The sequence below is a fragment of the Manis pentadactyla genome, chromosome 12 (assembly GCF_030020395.1).
Source record: "Manis pentadactyla isolate mManPen7 chromosome 12, mManPen7.hap1, whole genome shotgun sequence".
Lineage (NCBI taxonomy): Eukaryota > Metazoa > Chordata > Mammalia > Pholidota > Manidae > Manis > Manis pentadactyla.
Genome location: NC_080030.1, coordinates 73,568,549 through 73,594,816, shown reverse-complemented (window position 1 = coordinate 73,594,816; position 26,268 = coordinate 73,568,549). Strand labels below are relative to the sequence as shown.

Here is a 26,268-nt window from a genome sequence, read left to right as displayed (position 1 = left end):
TAAGTCTAGTTTATTTTGCACAAGTTATTCATTTACTAAGGAAGTCACAATTATTTTTTTCCAAGCCATTAACAACCTTTATTTTTTTAATGGAATTATTTTTTGACTCAAATTACCAAGAGAAATATGGAGTATGAATAATTATAAGGGTGAATTTGTATCACATGAAAGACTTATTTTCTTAGCAGTTAAAATTTCTCCAATAAACGGGATTGAAGCCTGCCTTTGAAATGATTGTTTATTTAATGAGATACAGTGATAGGAAAAATGTATCCATGAATTCCAAAGGTACTAAGAGTTGTTTCAAGTAGGAAATGCAAGCTGGCTTTGCCTGGGGCTGTGTTCCTGAATAGAAGGAGAGGAAGTGTGCCAAGAATGACTTGAGTTGTTTCTAAATAAGATAGTGTGTCCAGTGTAAAGTCAGCAGATGCAGAAGAGTCATGAATTATCTTACTATATTGGAAGAAGTACCTGGCATTGAAGAGGCACAAACAATTGAAGAGAAGCTACAGATAAAGTCAATAACCCTGGTGAATGAATATAGAGGGAATTTGAGTAGGCCTTAGAATATTTACCCTTCTGGCCATCCATTTAGAAGACAAACTGACTGGGTAGAGTGTGTAATCCATGAATACAAACAGTATCAGAAGAATCAGTTCAGGACCTCTCTGTATGTGTGTGATGAGAGGATATGAACATCTTAGCAATACCTTGCCAGTGAGAGGGATGATGGCAGATAAAAGTTGACTGTTAGTTATGTGAGTATTACACTTTTTTGAAAATCACAGAAATTGAGTAAGGGCCTAATCTTTCAAATTATATAAATTAAAAACATCCTTGTATGACTTTTTTCTCTTAATGTTTCAGTTTGTCACATTTATACCAGTTCTCAATTGGTCATGGAAATAATACCAATATTTAACTGTTCCAATAGGTGAGACTTTGAAGGAGAAGAACTTTGATCCATTGTACTGGTAACTGACAGATGCAAGAGGGTTATAAATGGGACAGCAGGTAAAAACATCCTTCCTTTCTGAAGTTATTCCTTAAAGTGGTTTTGAACTCTGCCCAGCAGCCCTGAGTAGTTTTGATTTGGTTGAATCATTTACCATCCACTGTTTGTGGTAAATGGAACATGTGTTGGAAAATGGATAAGTCAGCATGTGCTTAATCCCACTCTTGAGTGAATTATTGATTCCAGAAACATTTTTAATTGGTCGGTCATTCAATCTCTGTGGCATATTTAGTCTTCTTTTTTTATCTTTTCCACCTGTGGCCACAGAATTGTTCTTCTTACATGCATTTATATCAGACGGTAACTTATTTTTAAGCTACATCCTCGGGTAAGTTGTTCCATTTTTGTATAGGGGTAGAAAAAGATTCCCTTCTTTCCTTTTATGGTCTTTGGCTACTTCTGTAATTAAGTTCATAGAAGTAAGATAAACAAGAGAAAAGCAATCTTAAATACCTATAAAGAGGAGCATCTCAAAGGCACAAATCCATAAAGACCTTCAGGCAATATACTGAGGCTGATATATCACCTGAGCTAAGTAAGGGGCTTTGGCTCTGGAGCTAAAATAGGAAGGATGATCATTTACCTGAGATGAAAATATAAAATGTTTGGAGAACATGTTTCTCCTGTCATGCACATTAGTCTTTTGGATATGAAAAGTACCTTTGGCAATGGCTCTTTTACTGGTATAGGTCTTCTATCAAACTTCATTTATGCAATAAGCAAGAGGAAAAAGCTTCTTCTGAGTCTGGTGGGTCTTAATTGCCTTCATCACAAAACAATTTACATCCTGAGGTGACGTCCTGTGTTCCTGCTCAGTCCCACCTAGGCAACTTCCCCAAGAAATTTCTTGGTTCCAAATTTGGGTTGTTACATTCCTGCATCTCATGGAGCTAGTCTCAGCCCCGACAATAGATCAGTTCAGTTAAACTCATTAAAGGAGGCAGTGGTGTAGGTCAGCTCCCAAAATTTGATTTATACTGTGTAGGCCATTGGGTATTTAATCAGAGGCATTTCTATGGACATTAAAGAAAAGCAATGAATAATCAGAGAAGCAGTCTTTAATCACAGTTCCTCAGGTGAACGCAGGAGGTTGAGAGGATTTTTTACACATGTGGCTTGAAACATATTCAGATGTGATGATGGCAGCCAGTGGCAATATGATAAATATTTCTAGTTTGAAGATTGAATTTCTTTGCAGATCTTTCTGAGAGGCTACATAGCAGTAGGCATGGTCCACAGATGAGCTACTGTGGTAAATTATCTGATATTCAAACCATGATGTCCAATTTAACATGCATGTCTTCTGAAAAAGGGAGGTTTTAGTTCCCAGTGATTCCACATCAGTATGTTTGGAGAAAATTGGAAACATTAGTTTGGAGGGCTACAACCAATATTGGAGGAAAGTAGAAGAATTTCAAGTGCAGTTCAATTTACAGGTCAAAAAGAAAACCTCAAAGGCAATGGACAGGTCTTAAATATGCTATCCACAAGGCTGTGGTATACATTTTTGCTGAATATAGGTTTTTTCCTTACAGTTACCCCATTTCTAACAGAGATAATCACAGTAAGACCAATTTGTTTGTAACATACATGTAGTATCCACCTTGATGTGATTATTATCATAAGTGCAGTGGGAATAGTTGACTATAGACTCCTTGACAGTTGGCTTTTTGAGAATATGGCATAAGGAGTTTGAGTTTGACTCTAAAAAATATCTTGAGGATAGGAACAAAGTCCGGAGCTTGCCATCAGACTTAGCATGCAATACTTCACAATTTGACTTAATTCTGCTCTTCTTGAAGTCCCCACATATCCTGAAGGTCCTGGGCCTGCCAGAAAGTGACCTGTCTTACTCAGCAGAAATGGCTGTGGGAGTCTTATAAACAAGGTAGTAGGACAATTTTTCCAAGGGGTTGGATTGGGTTCATGAAGTCACCCTTAGTTCTATAGAGATGTCTGGTCATGAGTGAGTCTTTGTGTATCTCTCTCAAATATGCCATGCAAGCCAAGGCTTAGGTTTATATCCCCTATATTTCCAGTTGTGTCCTGTTAGAAAGGGAACAGAATTTTATTGAACTTCTACAAGTAAATACATTACTGAAAAAGCTCAATGGTCATTGAAATTTTATAAATTCTAGGGGGAACAGATAGGGTGATAGATTAAATGTTTCATCCTATTTCATACGGTACTCATTACCAAAATGCTGCTTACTTTTTTTAAATGTTTTTTCTTCAGTTTTCTTTTTTTTTTAATTTTAAATTTTTTATTTTGGTGTCATTAATCTACAATTACATTAAGAACATTATGTTTACTAGGCTTCCCCCTTCACCAAGTCCCCCCCACATACCCCTTCACAGTCACTGTCCATCTGCATAGTAAGATGCTGTAAAATCACTACTCTACTTGTCTTCTCTGTGTTGCACAGCCCTCCCCATGACCCCCACTCACTATACATGCTAATCGTAATGCCCTCTTTCTTTTTCCCTGCCCTTATCCCTCCCTTCCCTCCCATCCTCCCCAGTCCCTTTCCCTTTGGTAACTATTAGTCCATTCTTGGGTTCTGTGCTTCTGCTGCTGTTTTGTTCCTTCAGTTTTCTTTTGTTCTTGTACTCCACATATGAGTGAAATCATTTGGTACTTGTCATTCTCCCCCTGGCTTATTTCACTAAACATAATACCCTCGAGCACCATCCATATTGTTGCGAATGGTAGAATCTGTTTTTTTCTTATGGCTGAGTAATATTCCATTTTGTATAAGTACCAAATCTTCTTTATCCATTCATCTACTGATGGACATTTAGATTGCTTCCATATCTTGGCTATTGTAAATAGTGCTGCGATAAACATAGGAGTCCATCTGTCTTTTTCAAACCGGAGTGCTGCATTCATAGGGTAAATTCCTAAAGTGGAATTCCTGGGCAAATGGTATTTCTGTTTTGAGCATTCTGAGGAACCTCCATACTGCTTTCCACAATGGTTGAACTAATTTGCATTCCCACCAGCAGTGTAGGAGGGTTCGTCTTTCTCCACAACCTCTCCAACAATTGTTGTTTGTCTTTTCGATGATGGCGATCCTTACTGGTGTGAGGTGATATCTTATTGTGGTTTTAATTTGCATTTCTCTGATGATTAGCGATGTGGAGCATCTTTTCATGTGCCTGTTGGCCATCTGGATTTCTTCTTTAGAGAACTGTCAGTTCAGCTCCTCTGTCCATTTTTTAATTGGATTATTTGCTTTTTGTTTGTTGAGGTGTGTGAGCTCTTTATATATTTTGGATGTCAATCCTTTATCAGATCTGTCCTTTGTGAATATATTCTCCCATACAGTAGGATATCTTTTTGTTCTATTGATGGTGTCCTTTGCTGAACAGAAGCTTTTTAGCTTGATATAGTCCCACTTCTTCATTTTTGCCTTTGTTTCCCTTACCCAGGGAGATATGTTCATGAAGAAGTCACTCATGTTTATGTCCATGAGATTTTTGCCTATGTTTTTTATAAGAGTTTTATGGTTTCATGACTTACATTCAGGTCTTTGATCCATTTCAAGTTTACATTTGTGTATGGGGTGGACAGTGATCCAGTTTCATTCTCTTACATGTAGCTGTCCACTTTTGCCAGCACCATCTGTTGAAGAGACTGTCATTTCCCCATTGTATGTCCATGGCCCCTTTATCGAATATTAGTTAACCATATATGTTTGGGTTAATGTCTGGAGTCTCTATTCTGTTACATTGGTCTGTGGCTCTGTTCTTCTGCCAGTACCAAACTGTCTTGATAACTGTGGCTTTGTAGTAGAGCTTGAAGTTGGGGAGCGAGATCCCCCCCATTTTATTCTTCCTTCTCATAATTGCTTTGGCTATTTGGGGTCTTTGGCGGTTCCATATGAATTTTTGAACTATTTGTTACAGTTCATTGAAGAATGCTGTTGGTAATTTGATAGGGATTGCATCGAATCTGTATATTGCTTTGGGCAGGATGGCCATTTTGACGATATTAATTCCTTCTAGCCATGAACATGGGATGAGTTTCCTTTTGTTAGTGTCCTCTTTAATTTCTCTTAAGAGTGTCTTATAGTTTTCAGGGTATAGGTCTTTCACTTCCTTAGTTAGGTTCATTCCTAGGTATTTTATTCTCTTTAATGCTATTGTGAATGGAATTGTTTTCCTGATTTCTCTTTCTATTAGTTCATTATTAGTGTATAGGAAAGCTACAGATTTCTATGTTTTAATTTGTATCCTGCAACCTTGTTGAATTCCAATATTAGTTCTAGTAGTTTTGCAGTGGAGTCTTTAGGGTTTTTTATGTACAATATCATGTCATCTGCAAATAGTGACAGAGTGACTTCTTCCTTACCATCTGGATTCCTTGTATTTCTTTCTTTTGTCTGATTGCCATGGCTAGGACCTCAAGTACTATGTTGAATAACATTTGGGAGAGTGGGCATCCCTCTCTTGTTCCCAATCTCAGAGGAAATGGTTTCAGCCTCTCGCTGTTCAGCATGATGTTAGCTGTGGGTTGATCATATATGGTCTTTATTATGTTGAGTTACTTGAACTCTGTGACCATTTTGTTGAGAGTTTTATCATGAATGGATGTTGAATTTTGTTGAATGCTTTTTCAGCATCTATGGAGATGATCATGTGGTTTTTTCCTTCTTTTTGTTGATGTGGTGGGTAATGTTGATGGATTTTCGAATGTTGTACCATCTTTGCTTCCCTGAGATGAATCCCTCTTTGTCATGGTGTATGATCCTCTTGATGTATTTTAGAATTCGGTTTGCTAATTTGTTGAGTATTTTTTCATCTATGTTCATCAGGGATATTGGTCTGCAGTATTCTTTTTTGGTGGGGTGTTTCCCTGATTTTGGTATTAGGGTGATGTTGGCTTCATAGAATGAGTTTGGGAGTATTCCCTCCTCTTCTATTTTTTAGAAAACTTTAAGGAGAATGGGTATTATGTCTTCTTTGTATGTCAGATAAAATTCTGAGGTAAATCCATCTGACCAGAGGGTTTTGTTCTTGGGTAGTTTTTTGATTACTGATTCAATTTCATTGCTGGTAATTGGTCTGTTTAGATTTTCTGTTTCTTTCTGGGTCAGTCTTGGAAGGTTGTATTTTTCCAGCAAGTTGTCCATTTCTCAGGTTTTCCAGCTTTTTAGCATATAGGTTTTCATAGTATTCTCTAATAATTCTTTGTATTTCTGTGGGGTCCGTCGTGATTTTTCTTTCCTCATTTCTGATTCAGTTGATATGTGTTGACTCTCTTTTTCTCTTAATAAGTCTGGCTAGAGGGTTATCTATTTTGTTTATTTTCTCAAAGAAGAAGCTCTTGGCTTCATTGATTTTTTCTACTGTTTTATTCTTCTCAATTTTATTTTTTTCTTCTCTGATCTTTATTATGTCCCTCCTTCTGCGGACCTTAGGCCTCATTTGTTCTTCTTTTTCCAGTTTCAATTATTGTGACCTTAGAGTATTCAGTTGGGATTGTTCTTCCTTCTTTAAATATGCCTGGATTTCTATATACTTTCCTCTTAAGACTGCTTTTGCTGTGTCCCCCAGAAGTTGGGGCTTTGTGTTATTGTTTACTTTTGGTTGGTCCATTCAGTCCATTTACATTTAGGGTGATTATTGCAAGGTGTATACTTACGGCCATTGCAGGCTTTAGATTCGTGGTTACCAAAGGTTCAAGGTTACCTTGTTTACTACTTTACTGTCTAACTTAACTTGCTTGTTGAGCTATTATAAACACAGTCTGATGATTATTTCTCTCCCTTCTTATTCCTCCTTCTCTATTTTTCCTATGTTGGGTGTTTTGCTCTGTGCTCTTTTTAGGAGTGCTCCTATTTAGAGCAGTCCTTCTAAGATACCCTGTAGAGGTGGCATGTGGGAGGCAAATTCCCTCAACTTTTGCTTCTCTGGGAATTGTTTAATCCCTCCTTCATATTTAAATGATAATCATGTTGTATACAGTATCCTTGGTTCAAGGCCCTTCTGTTTCATTGCATTAAATATATCATGCCATTCTCTTCTGGCCTGTAAGGTTTCTGTTGAGAATTCTGATGATAGCCTGATGGGTTTTCCTTTGTAGGTGACCTTTTTTCTCTCTCTGAATGCCTTTAATACTATGTTCTTGTCCTTGATCTTTGCCATTTTAATTGTTATGTGTCTTGGTGTTGTCCTCTTTGGGTCCCTTCTGTTGGGAGTTCTGTGTGCCTCCATTGTCTGTGCAAATATTTCCTCCCCCAGTTTGGGGAAGTTCTCAGCAATTATTTCTTCAAAGACATTTTCTATCCCTTTTTCTCTCTCTTCTTCTTCTTCTGGTACCCCTATAATGCAGATGTTGTTCCTTTTGGATTGGTCACACAGTTCTCTTAATATTGTTTCATTCCTGTAGATCTTTTTATCTCTCTCTGCATTAGCTTCTATGCATTCCTGTTTTCTGGTTTCTATTCCATCAAGTGCACTCTTGAATCTTATCCATTCTGCTTATATATCCTTCCAGAGTTTGTTTCACTTCTGTAATCTCCCTCCGGATATCTGTAATCTCCCTCCAGACTTTATTCCTTAGTTCTTGCATATTTCTCTGCAGGTCTGTCAGCATGTTTATGATTTTTATTTTGAATTCTTTTTCAGGGGGACTGGTTAGGTCTTTCTGTGCTGCTCCTCTCTCAGGTGTTGTCTGAACTATCTTGGACTGGACGAAATATTTTTGCCTTTTCATGGTGATAGCCATGGCTGTAATCAGGTTGTGAGTCTCTCAGCTGGGAGAAGAAAGTCCTTTCCTGCTTGCTGGATGCCTTACCATACTCTGCTGCCTGTGTCGATTACCTGCACTCCTGGAGCAGCCACTGGGTTAGTTTCCTAAGCTTCTGTGAGTGGGGTCTCCACCAGAGCAGCATGGAGCCCTGAGGAGAGTGGCAGGCATGCCAGGTGCACACCTCCATGATAGCGGTGCCCATGCAGGGCAGCTGTGTGCCAGCAACAGCCTTTGGTTCTGATCCGGGCGGCTGTGTGTTGGGCTGGGATTCCGGTCAGCTGCTGGAAGTGCCCCTGCTCCTTCTGGCTCTGCTGCAGGTGCACACAGAGCTCTCCCATGCAGGCCTCTACCAGGCTCCTCTGGCTCCACTGCTGCCAGTGTGTGCGAGCTGTACCCGGGCTTTTCGGTTGCCACCGCTGTGGGCTCACACAAGCCTCTCCTGGTGTCCCCTGGTACCATTGGCGCACACGGTGTTCTCCCTGTCCCTTCTGGCACAGGTACCACTCTCCCACTACTGGGCCAGAGTGTCGGGATCTGTGCCAGTTGGAGGAATGACTGGCAGGTTTCTTACTGCCGTGAGGGGCTTCAGTGCTGCACTGCCTCCCCATGGCTTAGGGCACCTAAGGTTCCCTGGGATTCCCAACTGCTGGCTAAGTGTTCCGGGACGACTTCGTCCAGCTATGGTGTCCCTGTCTCTTTAAGACTTGCAGAAAGCACTTGCTTTTCTTTTGTCTTGGGGGCACTGATTGTGGGGACCTGTCCACAGGTTTTACTTTTCCGTTTCTCTAATATCCAGCACCCCATGCACCTTGTATCTGTGTTCTGGGTGTGGATTTCTAGAGCTGGTGGTTTAGCAGTCCTGGGCTTTCACTCCTTCCCTGTTCTGACTCCTTTCTTACTGCCAGATTCTGGGGTGGGGGAGCGTTTGGGTCCCGCCTGGCCATGGCTTGTATCTTACCCCCTTCATGTGATGCTGAGTTCTCAGAGATGTAGATGAATCCTGGCTCTTGTACTGCATCCACTGGTGTCTGTTTTAGGAATAGTTATATTTATTGTACTTTCATAAATATATTTGTTTTAAGGAGGAGATTTCCTCTGAACTACTCACACCATTATCTTCCCATCCAAAATGCTGCTTTCTTAACAGAAAAGTGAAAAGGTTTCCTTAAATATGGAAAAACAACCATTGAAGAGCATGCAATGTTTCAAATCAAAAGCCAAAGAAATTATAATAATCCTCATTCTATGCAGTCCCCTGCAATTATTTCTTATTGACCTTCATCTTTTGTTTGCAGTTTTATGAAGCCATAATTTTCTCTTTTAGAGTGCTTTAAATTCTTATCCAGTTAAGTGGCATGATTGGAAAGGTATCAGAAACCCATAGTTGTTAGAATCCCTTGCATTAATGACATTGAAGACAAGTCCTTTTGAAAGCATCAGAACAAAAGAACAATTCTTTTCTTCGTGGTGTTGTCTGTTGGTCCATTCTTGGGAATCTCATAGCTTAGGCTGTTGAGCCTTCCTACTCTGTCCCATGCAATTATCCATACACTGATCTCTTCTTCAAAAATAAAGGAAAGCAAATAAATAAATGGGGATTGGATTAAAGATGACAGCATGAGAGGAGAGACAGAGGCTTCCTCCTAAAACTGGATACATTAGAAAATTTAATTGGCGGAACTAATCCTGAGAGAGCAACAGGAAAGAGGACGTGTCAGACTGCACACACCTGGAGAAAAGAGCCGACCTCAGCAAATGGGGTAGAGAAATGGAACAGGGAGGGAGTAGAAGGCTTGGGACTGCTGAATACCTAGCTCTGGAGATCTGCGCTGGGAGCACAAACCTACATTTCATGGTGCTTTCATGAGACTCACATGACTACCGGGTTGGAAAGTTAATACAGACAGAGTTCCTGGGGAGACTGGGATTCTGGCTGCTTGTGGAAATCAGGGATCCATACCTGGCTGCTCTGGGACAAAAACTTATATCTGTGTGCCCAGCCCACTGGCTCAGGCAGTGGAGACAGGCACAGGAGCCAGGAGGAGGGGAACAGCTCTTTCCTACCCCCAGTACCGCTCCTCTGCTGAAAGGAAGGAGCGACACACAGCAGCAATTCACCGGAGAATTCTGCTTTATTAGGGAAAGGTGCTGGGTTATATAGGAGGGGGCATGAGCTGATTGAGGTGTCACTTCTACAGGGCTGGTGGCTATTGGTTAGGTGCTGGGATTGGGAGGGGGGCGAGGGGTGATTGGGCTTCAGGTGGCGCCGGCGGGAACTGAGGACCCAGAAGAGAAGCAGGAAGTTCGCCATCTTACGGGTGGGGGCCCTTCACCTGCGAACCTTGACATTGCTTCAGGGGCTAAGCAGCTCCAGAATAGAGCTTCTGGGCACTAGAGGGCACCATATACAAACATGAAACACCAAGGGAACCTTGTCCAGAGTAAAACTGTTAATACAACTCCCAAGAAAGTTTTAAATGATATGGACCTAGTGACTCTTCCTGAAAGGGAGTTCAAAATAAAAATAATCAACATCCTAATGGAGGTACATAAGGACATCCAAAAACTCAGGAATGAATTCAGGTCAGAGATCCAATCGTTAAGAACATGATGGAGGGTATTAAAAGCAGGTTGCATACGGTGGAGGAGACAATAAATGAAATAGAAACAAAGAAGAGGAATACAAAGAAGCTGAGGCACAGAGAGAAAATAGGATCTCTAAAAATGAAAGAATATTGAGAGAACTGTGTGACCAATCCAAGCAGAATATTATTCGCATTATAGGGATATCAGAAGAAGAAGAGAGAGAAAAAAGGGATAGAAAGTGTCTTTGAGGAGGTAGTTGCTGAAAACTTCCCCAATCTGGGAAAGGAGATAGTCTCTCAGGCCATGGAGATCCACAGATCTCCCTACACAAGGGACCCAAGGAAGAAAACACCAAGACACATAGTAATTAAAATGGGAAAGATTAAGGATAAGGACAAACTGTTAAAAGCAGCCAGAGGCAGAAATGAGATCACATACAAAGGAAAGCCCATCAGGCTAACATCAGACTTCTCAGCAGAAACCTTACAGGACAGAAGGGAGTGGCATGATGTATTTAATGCCATGAAGCAGAAGGACCTGGAACCAAGATTACTTTATCTGTGAGATTATCATTTAAATTTGAAGGAGGGATTAAACAATTTCCAGATAAGCAAAAGCTGAGAGAATTTACCTCCCACAAACCATCTCTGCAGTCTATTTTGGAGGGACGGCTATAGATGGAAGTGTTCCTAGGGTTGGATAGCTGTTACCAGAGGTAGTAAAATCATGGTAGGGAGGGTGGAGCAGCTGATTGCGAGGCAAATGCAAAATTAAATTGACTATCCCCAAAGCCAATCAGTGGATAGAGAAAAAGTACAGAATTTGATACCTAATATGTAAAGAATGAAGGAGGAAGAAAAAGGAGGAGAAATACAAAAGAACCTTCAGATTGTGTTTGTAACAGCATACTAAGTGAGTTAAGTTAGACACTTAGATAGTAAGGAAAGTAATATGGAAACTTTGGCAACCACAAATCTAAAGCCTGAAATGGCAATAAGCACATACCTATCGAAAATCACCCTAAATGTAAATGGACTGAATGCACCAATCAAAAGACATAGAGTCACTGAATGGATAAAAAAACAAAACCCATCTATATGCTGCTTAAAAGAGACTCACCTCAAACCCAAAGACATGCACAGATTAAAAGTCAAGGTATGGAAAAAGATATTTCATGCAAACAAAAGGAAGAAAAAAGCAGTAGTTGCAGTACTAGTATCAGACAAAATAGACTTCAAAACAAAGAAAGTAACAAGAGATAAAGAAGGACATTACATAATGATAAAGGGCTCAGTCTAACAAGAGGATATAACCATTATGAATATATATGCACCCAGCACAGGAGCACCAGCGTATGTGAAACAAATACTAACAGAACTAAAGGAGGAAATAGACTGTAATGCATTCATTTTAGGAAACTTCAACAGACCATTCACTGCAAAGGACAGATCCACCAGACGGAAAATAAATAAGGACACAGAGGCACTAAACAACACACTAGAACAGATGGACCTAATAGACATCTACAGAACTCTACATCCAAAAGCAACAGGATACACATTCTTCTCAAGTGCACATGGAACATTCTCCAGAATAGAGCACATACTAGGCCACAAAAAGAGCCTCAGTAAATTCCAAAAGATTGAAATTCTAAAAATTAATTTTTAAGATCAAAAAACATATAAAACTAGAAATAAATTGTACAAAGAAAACAAAAAGGCTCACAAACACAGGGAGGCTTAAGAGCATGCTCCTAAATAATCAATGGATCGATGAACAAATTAAAATAGAGATCAAGGAATATATGGAAATAAATGACAACAACAACACAAAGCCCCAACTTCTGTGGAACGCAGTGAAAGCAGTCTAAAAAGGAAAGTATATAGCAATCCAAGCATATTTAAAGAAGGAAGAACAAACCCAAATGAATAGTCCAACGTCACATGTATCAAAATTGGAAAAAGAAGAACAAATGAGACCTAAAGTCAGCAGAAGGTGGGACATAATAAAGATCAGAGAAGAAATAAACAAAATTGAGAAGAATAAAACAATAGAAAAAAATCAATGAAACCAAGAGCTGGTTGTTTGAGAAAATAAACAAAATAGACAAGCCTCTAGCCAGACTTATTAAGAGAAAAAAGAGAATCAACACACATCAACAGAATCAGAAATGAGAAAGGAAACATCATGATGGACCCAAAAGAAATACAAGGACTTATTAGAGAATACTATGAAAACCTATATGCTAAGAAGCTGGAAAACCTAGAAGTGGACAACTTCCTAGAAAATACAACCTTCCAAGACTGACCAAGGAAGAAACGCAAAACCTTAACAAACCAATTACCAACAAAGAAATTGTAGTGGTAATCAAAAAACTACCGAAGAAAAAAACCCCTGGGCCAGATGGAATGACCTCGGAATTTTATCAGACATACAGAGAGATATAATACCCATTCTCCTTAAAGTTTTTCAAAAAATAGAAGAGGAGGGAATACTCCCAAACTCATTCTATGAAGTCTACATCACCCTAATCCCAAAACCAGGCAAAGATCCTACCAAAAAAGAAAATTACAGACCAATATCTCTGATGAAGGTAGATGCAAAAATACTCAACAAAATATTAGCAAACCGAATTCAAAAACACATCAAAAGGATCATACAGCATGACCAAGTGGGATTCATCCCAGGGATGCAAGGATGGTACAACATTCGAAAATCCATCAGCATCATCCAACACATCAACAAAAAGAAGGACAGAAACCACATGATCATCTCCATAGATGCTGAAAAAGCATTCAACAAAATTCAACATCCATTCATGATAAAAACTCTCAACAAAATGGGCATAGAGGGCAAGTAACTCAACATAATAAGAGCCATATATGATCAACCCACAGCTAACATCATACTGAACAGTGAGAGGCTGAAACCATTTCCTCTGAGATCAGTAACAAGACAGGGATGACCACTCTCCCAAATGTTATTCAACGTGTTACTGGAGGTCTTAGCCACGGCAATCAGACAAAACAAAGAAATACAAGGAATGCGGATTGGTAAAGAAGAAGTCACTCTGTCACTATTCGCAGATGACATGATATTGTACATAAAAAACCCTAAAGACTCCACTCCAAAACTACTAGAACTAATATTGAAATACAGCAAAGTTGCAGGATACAAAATTAACACACAGAAATCTGTGGCTTTCCTATACACTAACAATGAACCAATAGAAAGAGAAATCAGGAAAACAATTCAATTCACAGTAGCATCAAAAAGAATAAAATACCTAGGAATAAACCTAACCAAAGAAGTGAAAGACCTATACCCTGAAAACTATAAGACACTCTTAAGAGAAGTTAAAGAGGACACTAACAAATGGAAACTCATCCCATGCTCCTGGCTAGGAAGAATTAATATCGTCAAAATGGCCATCCTGCCCAAAGCAATATACAGATTCAATGCAATCCGTATCAAACTACCAACAGCACTCTTCAATGAACTGGAACAAATAGTTCAAAAATTCATGTGGAAACACCAAAGACCCCGAAGAGCTAAAGCAATCCTGAGAAGGAAGAATAAAGTGGGGGAGATCTCACTCCCCAACTTCAAGCTCTACTACAAAGCCACAGTAATCAAGACAATTTGGTACTGGCACAAGAACAGAGCCACAAATCAGTGGAACAGATTAGAGACTCCAGATATTAACCGAAACATATATGGTCAACTAATATTTGATAAAGAAGCTATGGCCATACAATGAGGAAATGAGAGTCTCTTCAACAGATGGTGCTGGCAGAACTGAACAGCTACATGTAAGAGAATGAAACTGGACCACTGTCTAACCCCATACACAAAAGTAGATTCAAAATGGACCAAAGACCTGAATGTAAATCATGAAACCATAAAACTCTTAGTAAAAACCACAGGCAAAAATCTCTTGGATGTGAACATTAGTGACTTCTTCATGAATATATCTCCCCAGGCAAGGAAAACAAAAGCAAAAATGAACAAGTGGGACTATATCAAGCTGAAAAACTTCTGTATAGCAAAGGACACCATCAATAGAACAAAAAGGTACCCTACAGTATGGGAGAATATTTTCGTAAATGACAGATCCGATAAAGGCTTGAAATCCAAAATATATAGAGCTCATGCTCCTCAACAAACAAAAAGCAAATAATCCAATTAAAAAAGTGGCAGAGGATATGAACAGACAGTTCTCCAAAGAAGAAATTCAGATGGCCAACAGACACATGAAAGATACTCCACATTGCTAGTTATCAGAGAAATGCAAATTAAAACCACAATGAGATATCACCTTACACCAGTAAGGATGGCTACCATCCAAAAGACAAACAACAAATGTTGGTGAGGTTGCGGAGAAAGGAGAACCCTCCTACACTGCTGGTGGGAATGTAAATTAGTTCAACCATTGTGGAAAGCAATATGGAGGTTCCTCAAAATGCTCAAAATAGAAATACCATTTGACCCAGGAATTCCACTTCTAGGAATTTACCCTAAGGATGCAGCACTCCAGTTTGAAAAAGACAGATGCACCCCTATGTTTATTGCAGCACTATTTACAATAGCCAAGAAATGGAAGCAACCTAAATGTCGATCAGTAGATGAATGGATAAAGAAGAAGTGGTACATATACATAACCGAATATTATTCAGCCATAAGAAGAAAACAAATCCTACCATTTGCAACAACATGGATGGAGCTAGAGGGTATTATGGTCAGTGAAATAAGCCAAGTGCAGAAAAACAAATACCAAATAATTTCACTCATCTGTGAAGTATAAGAACAAAAGAAAACCTGAAGGAACAAAACAGTAGCAGAATCACAGAACCCAAGAATGGACTAACAGTTACCAAATGGAAAGAGACTGGGGAGAATGGGAAGGTAGGAGGGATAAGGGTGGGGAAGAAGAAAGGGGGTATTATGATTAGCATGTATAATGTGTGGGTTGGGGGAAAGGGGAGGGCTTTGCAACACAGAGAAGACAAGTAGTGATTCTACAGCATCTTACAACGCTGATGGACAGTGACTGTAACGGGGTTTGTTGGGGGGGACGTGGGGTAGGGGAGAGCCTAGTAAACATAATGTTCTTCAAAAAAATAAAATAAATAAAATAAAACATAAAAAGAAGTAAAAAGAAAGAAAAGCAAAAGACTTTAAAATGGGCCTATTTAAAGACCTAATGAAAATTTTGTATAATGCATATGAAGAAGTTTGACATTTTTTTACAATACAATTAATATAGTTTTAGTTTCACTTATTTAAAACACTTCCCAAGTAATTTAATATATAAAATAAGCCTAGATATTTTCTCATCTCTCTTTTTATAAGGAGAGAAAACAAATATTTTGAAATGTCCCAGGATGCTCTGCAAAATCGTGAAATTACTAGAAGGTTAACAAGACTTTATTTATAATTTAGTTTTTTGGGAATTTAGTAAAAAATATCAAAGGGTTTTAAAACACTTGGTAAACTAGGATCATAGGTCACTGTGATACAATACTTTGGTCACTATTTATGACAATAATATATTTTAAAAGCCAGTAAATAGGGTTCATAGCTGTGAGTAAAATTCACTCTTTTAATTTTAAGCCTCAGTTTTCTAAGTTAATCAAAGCATGTAATGACAACATGAAGCTCAGGAAATTATTTTGCTAAGACCTAAAATCTTTCCTTTGTAGATAGATAGGTTAAAAGATAAGGAAAAATGGCTCACAGTCTATGAAGAGCAGTCTAATTGTCTAGGAATGCTTTGTCAGTTCAGGTGATGAAAAAAAATTAAGTTTTAGTTTCACTTAGGCACAGCATGATATTAAAGCTTATCTTTCAAACCCTTATAATAACAATTCTATTTTAGCCACTTTGACAGTACAAGGTAAAACTTTTCTCTATTCCCTATTTTCTTTATTCATTTAGCTGTCCTTTTTTTTTTCTCTGTCCCATTTGGAAATAATCGGCTGTACCTTAGGAAAAGATTAATTTCATTTCTCTTAACAAAAACACAGTTGCATACCTTATAAATTTTCTTAGCCAAAAACATATCTTCTTTGTATTTTCTTCCATGTGGATGTTTTCCTTACTAATTCTAGTGGTCAGAATTCCATACACTAGTTTGTAACCCCTAGAAATGGTTACTTCAGTTGAAAACCAAGAAGAAAGTAATGGTGAGTCCTCCATTCCACCAGGAATGTGTAGATTGGCCAATTTGTGAATATATTTTGTAATGTCTAGAGGCATATCCTTTCTCAGAGTACAATTTTGGTTTATGTGGTACAAGACATATTTTACTGACATATCCAAACATGTTTCTTTTTGAATAAGAAGCTAAAAGTGAATAAACATATCTCCAATAATTAGTTTATTTTTTCGTAGAAATTATCTAGAGATTCAATGAATTTAATCATTTAATTTAGCAAAACTCTGAGAATGTAAGTTACCAAAGAGAATTGGAAACAACTACACATATCATAGAATCTATTAATTGTTGAAGAGTGTGCATAGAAATCTTTAGCACATTCACTTTTGTTTACTTCATTTTCTTGTAATTAATCAGCATATTTAGATTACTAATGAAAATTTCATGAGCCATTGAAGTAGTTATCCATGTTCTTTTTTTATTTTTCATGCTGACAAAGTGTGTAACAGAGATAACACGATATTGGATATTCCTGTTCTCTTCCTTCCCCTTTCCCCCACTAGAGAGACTGAACTTGGGGGTGGGGACCTTGAGACTGGAGAGGCCTGAACCCTGTGAGGAAGTGTAGGGGGAACCCTCTCCCAACCCCATCCCCTCTGAGAGTGGTCAATGTTTACAAACCCCTGAGTCCCCCAGCCCAGGGACTCCACCCTGTCACTGTCCTTTGCAGCCCATCCAGCTTCCTGGGCCATTTGCTCTCCTGCCCTTCCCAATGCAGTGCTGGGTGCAGTGGTCATCCTGTGTCCCCTTGTCTGCCTTGTACCTGCAGTCTCCCCCTACCCTGTGTGACTTCCCTTTTCTGCCCACCCCTGTAAATACTCCCCTAACTCCCAATAAAACTTAGTGTGTGTTCTCCAAAAAAAAATCTAGGTAGAACGAAAGTATACACATACTGTGGTAAATCTAAGGCATGCCTGTTTTAATTAAACTAACAAATTTCAACTTCAGTTTAATTACTGAAAATTATCCTAGATCCCATGAATCTGAAAAATATTTGGGTGAGTTCCTCTTATATTTCTTAGTGTTAGAAATTTATGAGTATTTAACGAGCACTTATTTTTGATTAGATACTTAAAAAGAGCTTTTAAATAATGAATTTGGTAACATCACCCAGAAGTGGAGAAAAATATTATACATGTAGTAAGGAAAGATGATTCACCAAACAGTATTATTATACTAAGTTGTACTATAAGTAGAATATAAGACAGGGGAATTCATATTATGTAGATCAAAGAGTGAGATATAAGGTGTAGCTCTTTGCTCTCTATTCTGCACCACCTCTGATTGCCCTAAAATTTTCTATATCTTTGTAAAATATTTTATCTCCACAGGAAAAAGACCCATTCAAGAGGTATCTTTTTTGTCTTAGTTTCTTTCTTTAGTCCCTATTAGTACAGGAACACAGTAAAAAGCAAATGACTCCCATCATTACACTGTGCACACATTGCATCACAAGGCCCCAGCAGCATCAACAATTTCTTCATCTCATCTCGCTCCTCACTGGACTCAAGTGTTGTGCCAAGGAGCAATATCTTTCGCTGCCACAAATTTGTTCAATCTGTTTCTTTGTCCCATGTTTTAAAGTGTATTGTCATTATGTCTGAAATTTCCCCAAGTATTTGTCATTGCTATACCTCCTTCATTTAGATATAAATGTTCTTGCTCCATGCCTACCTGTGCTACATGTAAATCCATTTATTTTCATTCATTACATGATACTGTCAAAAGCAATTACTAGATACTGACAGATATTTTAAACATTGCTTGAATCATTTGAAGGCTCTGATTTATCATGATTCTAATTATAGGCAGACATCTGCTGTAAAATAGACATCAACACTGGATACTGTGCAGTTTTACATATGTCACCTGCCCAGTGTTCCTTCTAATCCCATGTACAATCAGGTAGAAACTCAATAGGGCATATGCATTCCTCCAAAGTCTGCTCTATACATTTCCCTCCACCAAGGAGAATATAAGCCATTTGATCTATGCAATTCAAGTGACATCATGAGAATGATCATCTTTCTCCCAGGAGCATCTTATACAACATTTTAACACAGGTACCCAAAATACAAGGCACATTAATGCATTTAAAAAAAATTAAGGTATTATTTTAATACAATTTATGAAGGTTTCACATGAGCAAAATAGTGGTTTCAAAATTTACTCATATTGTCAAGTCCCCCCTCCTCATTGCAGGCCATGTATGTCAGCATAGTAAGATGCTGTAGAGTCATTACTTGTCATCTTGGTGGTGTACAGCCTGCCCTGTGACCTAACTATATTGTGAGTGCAAATTATAATGCTCCTTAATCTCCTTTTCCCTCTCTTCCCACACACTCAATCAAACTCCTACATTTTGGTAACAACTAGTGTCTTCTTGGAGTCTGTGAACCTGCTCCTATTTTATCTTGTTCATTCAGTGGTACTTTTTTGTTATACTCCACAAATGAGTGAAATCATTTAGTGCTTGTCTTTCTCCGCCTGGCTTATTTCACTGAACATAATACCCTCTAGCTCCATCCATGTGGTTGCAAATGGTAGGATCTGTTTTTTTCTTATAGCTGAGTTAATATTCCATTGTGTATATGTACCACATCTTCTTTATCCACTCATCTACTGATGGACATTTAGGTTGCTTCCATATCTTGGCTATTGTAAATAGTGCAGCGATAAACATAGGGGTGCATCTGTCTTTTTCAAACTGCAGTGCTGCATTCTTGCAGAAAATTCCTAGAAGTGGAATTCCTGGGTCAAATGGTATTTCTATTTTGAGCATTTTGAGGAACCTCCATAGTGCTTTCCAAAATGGTATGGTTGAACTAATTTACATTCCCACCAGCAGTGTAGGAGGGTTCCCCTTTCTCCACAACCTCACCAACATTTGTTGTTGTTTGTCTTTTGGATGGTAGCCATCCTTACTGCTGTGAGATGATATCTCATTGTGGTTTTAATTTGCATTTCTCTGATGACAAGTGATGTGGAGCAACTTTTCATGTGTCTGTTGGCCATCTGAATTTCTTCTTTAGAGAACTGTCTATTCAGCTCCTCTGCCCATTTTTTAACTGGATTATTTGCTTTTTGTTTGTTGAGGTGTGTGAGCTCTTTATATATTTTGGATGAAAACCGTTTATCAGAATTGTCATTTATGAATATATTTTCCCATACTGTAGGGTACCTTTTTGATTTATTGATGGTGTCCTTCGCTGTACAGAAGCTTTTCAGCTTGATGTAGTCCCGTCTGTTCATTTTTGCTTTTGTTTTCCTTGCCTGGGGAGATATATTCATGAAGAAGTCACTAATGTTCACATCCAAGAGATTTTTGCCTATGGTTTTTTCTAAGAGTTTTATGGTTTCATGATTTACATTCAGGTCTTTGGTCCATTTTGAATCTACTTTTGTGTATGGGGTTAGACAGTGATCCAGTTTCATTCTCTTACATGTAGCTGTCCAGTTCTGCCAGCACCATCTGTTGAAGAGACTGTCATTTCCTCATTGTATGGCCATAGCTCCTTTATCAAATATTAGTTGACCATATATATTTCGGTTAATATCTGGAGTCTCTAATCTGTTCCACTGATCTGTGGCTCTGTTCTTGTGCCAGTACCAAATTGTCTTGATTACTGCGGCTTTGTAGTAGAGCTTGAAGTTGGGGAGTGAGATCTCCCCCACTTTATTCTTCCTTCTCAGGATTGCTTTAGCTCTTCGGGGTCTTTGGTGTTTCCATATGAATTTTTGAACTATTTGTTCCAGTTCATTGAAGAGTGCTGTTGGTAGTTTGATACGGATTGCTTTGAATCTGTATATTGCTTTGGGCAGGATGGCCATTTTGACGATATTAATTCTTCCTTGCCAGGAGCATGGGATGATTTTCCATTTGTTAGTGTCCTCTTTAATTTCTCTTAGGAGTGTCTTATAGTTTTCAGGGTATAGGTCTTTCACTTCTTTGGTTAGGTTTATTCCTAGGTATTTTACTCTTTCTGATGCTATTGTGAATGGAATTGTCTTCCTGATTTCTCTTTCTATTAGTTCATTGTTAGTGTAAAGGAAAGCCACAGATTTCTGTGTGTTTATTTTGTATCATGCAACTTTGCTGACTTCCGATATTAGCTTTAGTAGTTTTGGAGTGGAGTCTTTAAGGTGTTTTATGTACAATATCATGTCATCTGCGAATAGTGACAGTTTGACTTCTTCTTTACCAATCTGGATTCCTTGTATTTCTTTTTTTTTGTCCAAATGCAATGGCTAGGACCTCCAATACTATGTTGAATAACAGTGGGGAGAGTTGGCATCCCTGTCTTGTTCCTGATCGTAGAGGAAAAGCTTTTAACTTCTCGCTGTTCAGTATGATGTTGGATGTGGGTTTACCATATATGGCCTGTATTATGTTGAGGTACTTGCCCTCTATAAACATTTTGCTGAGAGTTTTTATCATGAATGGATGTTGAATTTTGTCGAATGCTTTTTCAGCATCTATGGAGATGATCATGTGGTTTTTGTCTTTCTTTTTGTTGATGTGGTGGATGATGTTGATGAATTTTCGAATATTGTACCATCCTTGCATCCCTGGGATGAATCCCACTTGGTCATGGTCTATGATCCGTTTGATGTATTTTTGAATTCGGTTTGCTAAAATTTTGTTGAGTATTTTTGCATCTATGTTCATCAGGGATATTGGTCTGTAGTTTTCTTTTTGGTGGGGTCTGTGCCTGGTTTTGGTATTAGGGTGTTGTTGGCTTCATAGAATGAGTTTGGGAGTACTCCCTCCTATTCTATTTTTTGGAAAACTTTAAGGAGAATTGGTATTATGTCTTCTCTGTACGTCTGATAAAATTCCGAGGTAAATCCATCTGGCCAGGGGGATTTGTTCTTGGGTAGTTTTTTGATTACTGCTTCAATTTCGTTGCTGGTAATTGGTCTGTTTAGATTTTCTGTTTCTTTCTGGGTCAGTCTTGGAAGGTTTTGTTTTTCTAGGAAGTTGTCCATTTCCTCTAGGTTTCCCAGATTGTTAGCATATAAGTTTTCACAGTAGACTCTAATAATTCTTTGCATTTTTGTGGGGTCCGTCGTGATTTTTCCTTACTTGTTTCTGATTCTGTGGATGTGTGTTGACTCTCTTTTCCTCTTAATAAGTCTGGCTGGAGGCTTATCTATTCTGTTTACTTTCTCGAAGAACCAGCTCTTGGTTTCATTGATTTTTGCAATTGTTTTATTCCTCTAAATTTTATTTATTTCTTCTCTGATCTTGATTATGTCCCTCCTTCTGCTGACCTTAGGCCTCATTTGTTCTTCTTTTTCCAATTTCGATAATTGTGACATTAGAGCGTTCATTTGGGCTTGTTCTTCCTTTTTTAAATATGCTTGGATTGCTATATACTTTCCTCTTAAGACTGCTTTTGCTGTATCCCACAGTAGTTGGGTCTTTGTGTTGTTGTTGTCATTTGTTTCCATATATTTCTAGATCTCCATTTTAATTTGGTCATTGATCCACTGATTATTTAGGAGCATGTTGTTAAGCCTTCATGTGTCTGTGAGCCTTTTTACTCTCTTTGTACAATTTATTTCTAGTTTTATTCCTTTGTGGTCTGAAAACTTGGTTGGTAGGATTTCAGTCTTTGGAATTTACTGAAGCTCTTTTTGTGGCCTAGTATGTGGTCTATTCTGGAGAATGTTCCATGTGCACTTGAGAAGAATGTGTATCCTGTTGTTTTGGGTGTAGAGTTCTGTAGATGTCTATTAGGTCCATCTGTCCTAGTGCGTTGTTCAGTGCCTCTGTGTCCTTACTTATTTTCTGTCTGGTGGTTCTGTCCTTCTGAGTGAGTGGTGTGTTGAACTCTCCCAAAATGAATGCGTTGCATTCTATTTCCTAATTTAATTCTGTTAGTATTTGTTTCACATATGTTGGAGCTCCTGTATTGCGTGCATGTATATTTATAATGGTTATATCCTCTTGTTGGACTGAGCCCTTTATCATTATGTAATTTCCTTCTTTATCTTTTGTTACTTTCATTATTTTGAAGTCTATTTTGACTGATACTAGTATTGCAACACCTGCTTTTTTCTCTCTGTTGTTTGCATCAAATATCTTTTTCCATCCCTTTACTTTTAATGTGTGCATGTCTTTGGGTTTGAGGTGAGTCTCTTGTTAGTAGCATTTGAATGGCTCTTGCATTTTTATCAATTCTGTTATTCTGTGTCTTTTGATTGGTGCATTCAGCCATTTACATTTTTGGTGATTATTGAAAGGTATGTACTTATTGCCATTGTAGGCTTTAAGTTTGTGTTTATCAAAGGTTCAAGATTAGCTTCTTTGCTATCTTACTGTCTAACTTAACTTGCTTATTGAGCTATTATAAACACGGTCTGATGATTCTTTATTTCTCTTCCTTCTTATTCCTCCTCCTCCCTTCTTCGTATGTTGGGTGTTTTCTTCTGTGCTCTTTTTAGGAATCCTCCCATCTAGAGCAGTCCCTGTAAGATGCCCTATAGAGGTGGTTTGTGGGAGGCAAATTCCCTCAACTTTTGATTCTCTGGGAATTGTTTAATCCCTCCTTCATATTTAAATAGTAATCGTGCTGGATACAGTATTCTTGGTACGAGGCCCTTTTGTTTCATTGCATTAAGTATATCATGCCATTCTCTTCTGGCCTGTAGGGTTTCTGTTGGGCAGTCTGATGATAGTCTGATGGGTTTTCCTTTGTAGATGACCTTTTTTTCTCTCTGGCTGCCTTTAATACTTTGTCCTTGTCTTTGATCTTTGCCATTTTAATTATTATGTGTCTTGGTGTTGCCCTCCTTGGATCCCTTGTCATGGGAGTTTGTGTTCCTCTGTGGTCTGAGAGGCCATTTCCTCCCTGAGTTTAGGGAAGTTTCAGGAATTATTTCTTCAAAAACACTTTCTATCCCCTTTTCTCTCTTCTTCTTCTTTTGGTACCCCTATAATGTGGATATTGTTCCATTTCATTTGGTCACACAGTTCTCTTAAAATTCTTTCATTCCTGGATATCCTTTTATCTCTCTCTCCATCAGTTTCTCTGTGTTCGTGTTCTCTGTTTTCTAGTCCATTAATGGTCTCTTGCATCTCATCCATTCTGTTTTGACTTCCTTCCCGAGATTGTTGTATTTCTGTATCCTCCATCCTTAGTTCTTACATATTTCTCTGAAAGTCCATCAGCATGGTTATGACTTTTGTTTTGAATTCTTTTTCAGGAATATTGGTTAAATCTATCTCCCCAGGTTCCTTCTCAGGGGAAGATGTACATGTCTTGTCTGGATCAAACTTTTTTGCCTTTTCATGTTGATAGGTTCAGTGATGTGCACTTGACTGTCTGTCAGCTGGAAGAGCCAAGACTCTTTCCACTTGCTCCTGGCCTTTCTTTACTGGGAAAACTGCGACCCCTAGTGTCTTGTGTTGGGCAATTGCGTGTAGAGTTGGTCTATGTATCTTGCCTGGCTGGTACGAATGAAGCTCCCTTGCTGTGGGCGTGACCAGCCTCAGGCCTCTGCTCTGCTGTGGTGGGGCCCCTGAGGAGTAATGGACGGGGGGGCTGTTTGGCTGTTTACCTCCGTGAGGGGTCTCAGAGCTGTTGCCCAGGGGGTTAGTGCACCCAGAGTTCCCTGGAATTTCCAGCTGCTAGATTGTGACCCGGGATGCTTCTGTCCAGTTGTGGGGTCCCTGTCCCTTTAAGACTTTCAAAAAGCACTCACTTTTCTTTGTCACAGGGGCACCAGCTTCGGGACACTCTCACAGGTCTTACTGTTCTGCTTCCCTAGTTTCCAGCACCCCACACATGCACTGTGTGTCTGCGCTCTGTTGCGGATGGCTGGGGCTTTGTGTTTAACAGTCTTGGGCTCCCTCTCCCTCCCAGCTCTGACTCCTCTCCTCCCGCTGGTATTTGGGGTGAGGTGCCTCATGTTCCGCCAGGCTGCATCTTGTATCCTACCCCTTTCACCAGGTGCTGGGTTCTCGCAGGTGTGGATGTGGTCTGGCTGTTGTCCTGTGTCTTCTGGTGTCTCTTTTAGGGATAGTTGTATTTGTTGTATTTTCAAAAATAGATACGTTTTGGGGAGGAGTTTCCCAGTGTCCTACTCATGCTGCCATCTTGGCTCTGCCCCCCTCTGCCCATTTTTTAATTGAATTTTTTTTCTTGTGTATTGAGTCATGTGAGGTCTTTATATATTTTGTATGTTAACCCCTTATTGGATAAGTCATTTATGAATATATTCTCCCATACTATAGGATACCTTTTTGTTCAGCTCATGGTGTCCTTTGCTTTTTAGTTTGATGTATTTCAATTTGTTCATTTTTGCTTTTGTTTCCCTTGCCTGAGGAGATGTGTTCAGGAAAAAGTTGCTCATGATTATATTCAAGAAATTTTTGCCTGTTTCCTTGTAAGAGTTTTGTGGTTTCACCACTTACATTAAGTTTCTGATCCTTTTCAAGTTTACTTTTGTGTAAGGAGTTGGACAATAATCCAGTTTCATTTTCTTACATGTAGCTGTCCAGTTGTGCCAAAACCAGTTGTTTTAAGAGGCTGTCAGTTACCCCATTATGTATCCCTGGCTCTTTATTGTATATTAATCTGTCATATATGTGTGGTCTTTATCTTGTTTTTCTATTCTGTTCCATTGATCGTTTGGTCCGTTCTTGTGCCAATTTCAAATTGTATTGATTACTGTGTCTTTGTAGTAAAACATGAATTTGGGGAATGTAATGCCCCTGGCTTTGTTCTTCCTTCCCACGATTGCTTTGGCTATTCAGTGTTTTTGTGGTTCAATATGAATTTTAGAAAAATTTCTTGTAGTTAGATGAAGAACGATTGTTGGAATTTTGGCAGTGATTGCATTTAATCTGTAGACTGCTTTAAGCAAGATGGCCATTTTGACAGTATTCTTCCTATCCATGACGTCAGGATGTATTTCTATTTATTGGTGTCTTCTTTAATTTCTCTCATGAGTTTCTTGAAGTTTTCATAGTATAGGTCTTTCACCTCCTTGGTTAGCCTTATTCCTATGTATTTTATTCATTTTGATGCAATCATAAATGGAATAGCTTTCCTGATTTCTCTTTCTGCCAGTTCATCATTAGTAGTTAGTACATATTTCTGGGTATTGAGTTTCTATCCTCCAAATTTGCTGAATTCAGTTATCAGTTCTAGTAGATTTGGAAAGATTCTTTAGAGTTTTTTATGTACAATATCATATGACCTTCAAACAGTAGCAGTTTTACTTCCTGCTTAAAAATGCAGATGCATTTTATTTCTTGTGCTGCTGATTGCCATGGCTAGGACCTCAAGTGCTATGTTGAATAAAAGTGGTAAGAGGTAGCATTCTTGTCTTATTGTTGAATTTAGGGGAAAAGTTCTCAGATTTTCACTGTTAGGTATGATGTTGGTCATGGGTTTGTCATATATGGCCTTTATTATATTGAGGTACATACACTATATACCAATTTTGTGGAGAGTTACTATCATGAATGGATGCTGAATTTTGTCAAATGCTTGGTCAGCATCTATTTAGATGATCATGTGACTTTTATCCTTTTTGTTGATTTGGTGTATGATGTTGATTGGTTTTTAAATATCGTACCATTCTTGCATCCCTGGAATAAATCCCACTTGATCATGATCTCTGATCTTTTTGATGTATTTTTGAATTTGGTTTGCTAGTATTTTATTGAGTGTTTTTGCA

The 26,268-nt window shown here is 38.5% G+C and overlaps 1 protein-coding gene across 2 annotated transcripts in view; it reads left to right on the top strand.

Moving 5' to 3' along the window:
• Window positions 1–1,236: 1,236 nt before the first annotated feature.
• Window positions 1,237–26,268, top strand: part of LOC118916507 (amine sulfotransferase-like) — a 176,466-nt gene continuing 151,434 nt past the window's right edge. For both annotated transcript variants that reach the window (XM_057489319.1, XM_036893564.2), the window contains exon 1: window positions 1,237–1,343. The gene's annotated coding sequence lies outside the window, so the exon portion shown is untranslated. The remainder of the gene's footprint in view (window positions 1,344–26,268) is intronic.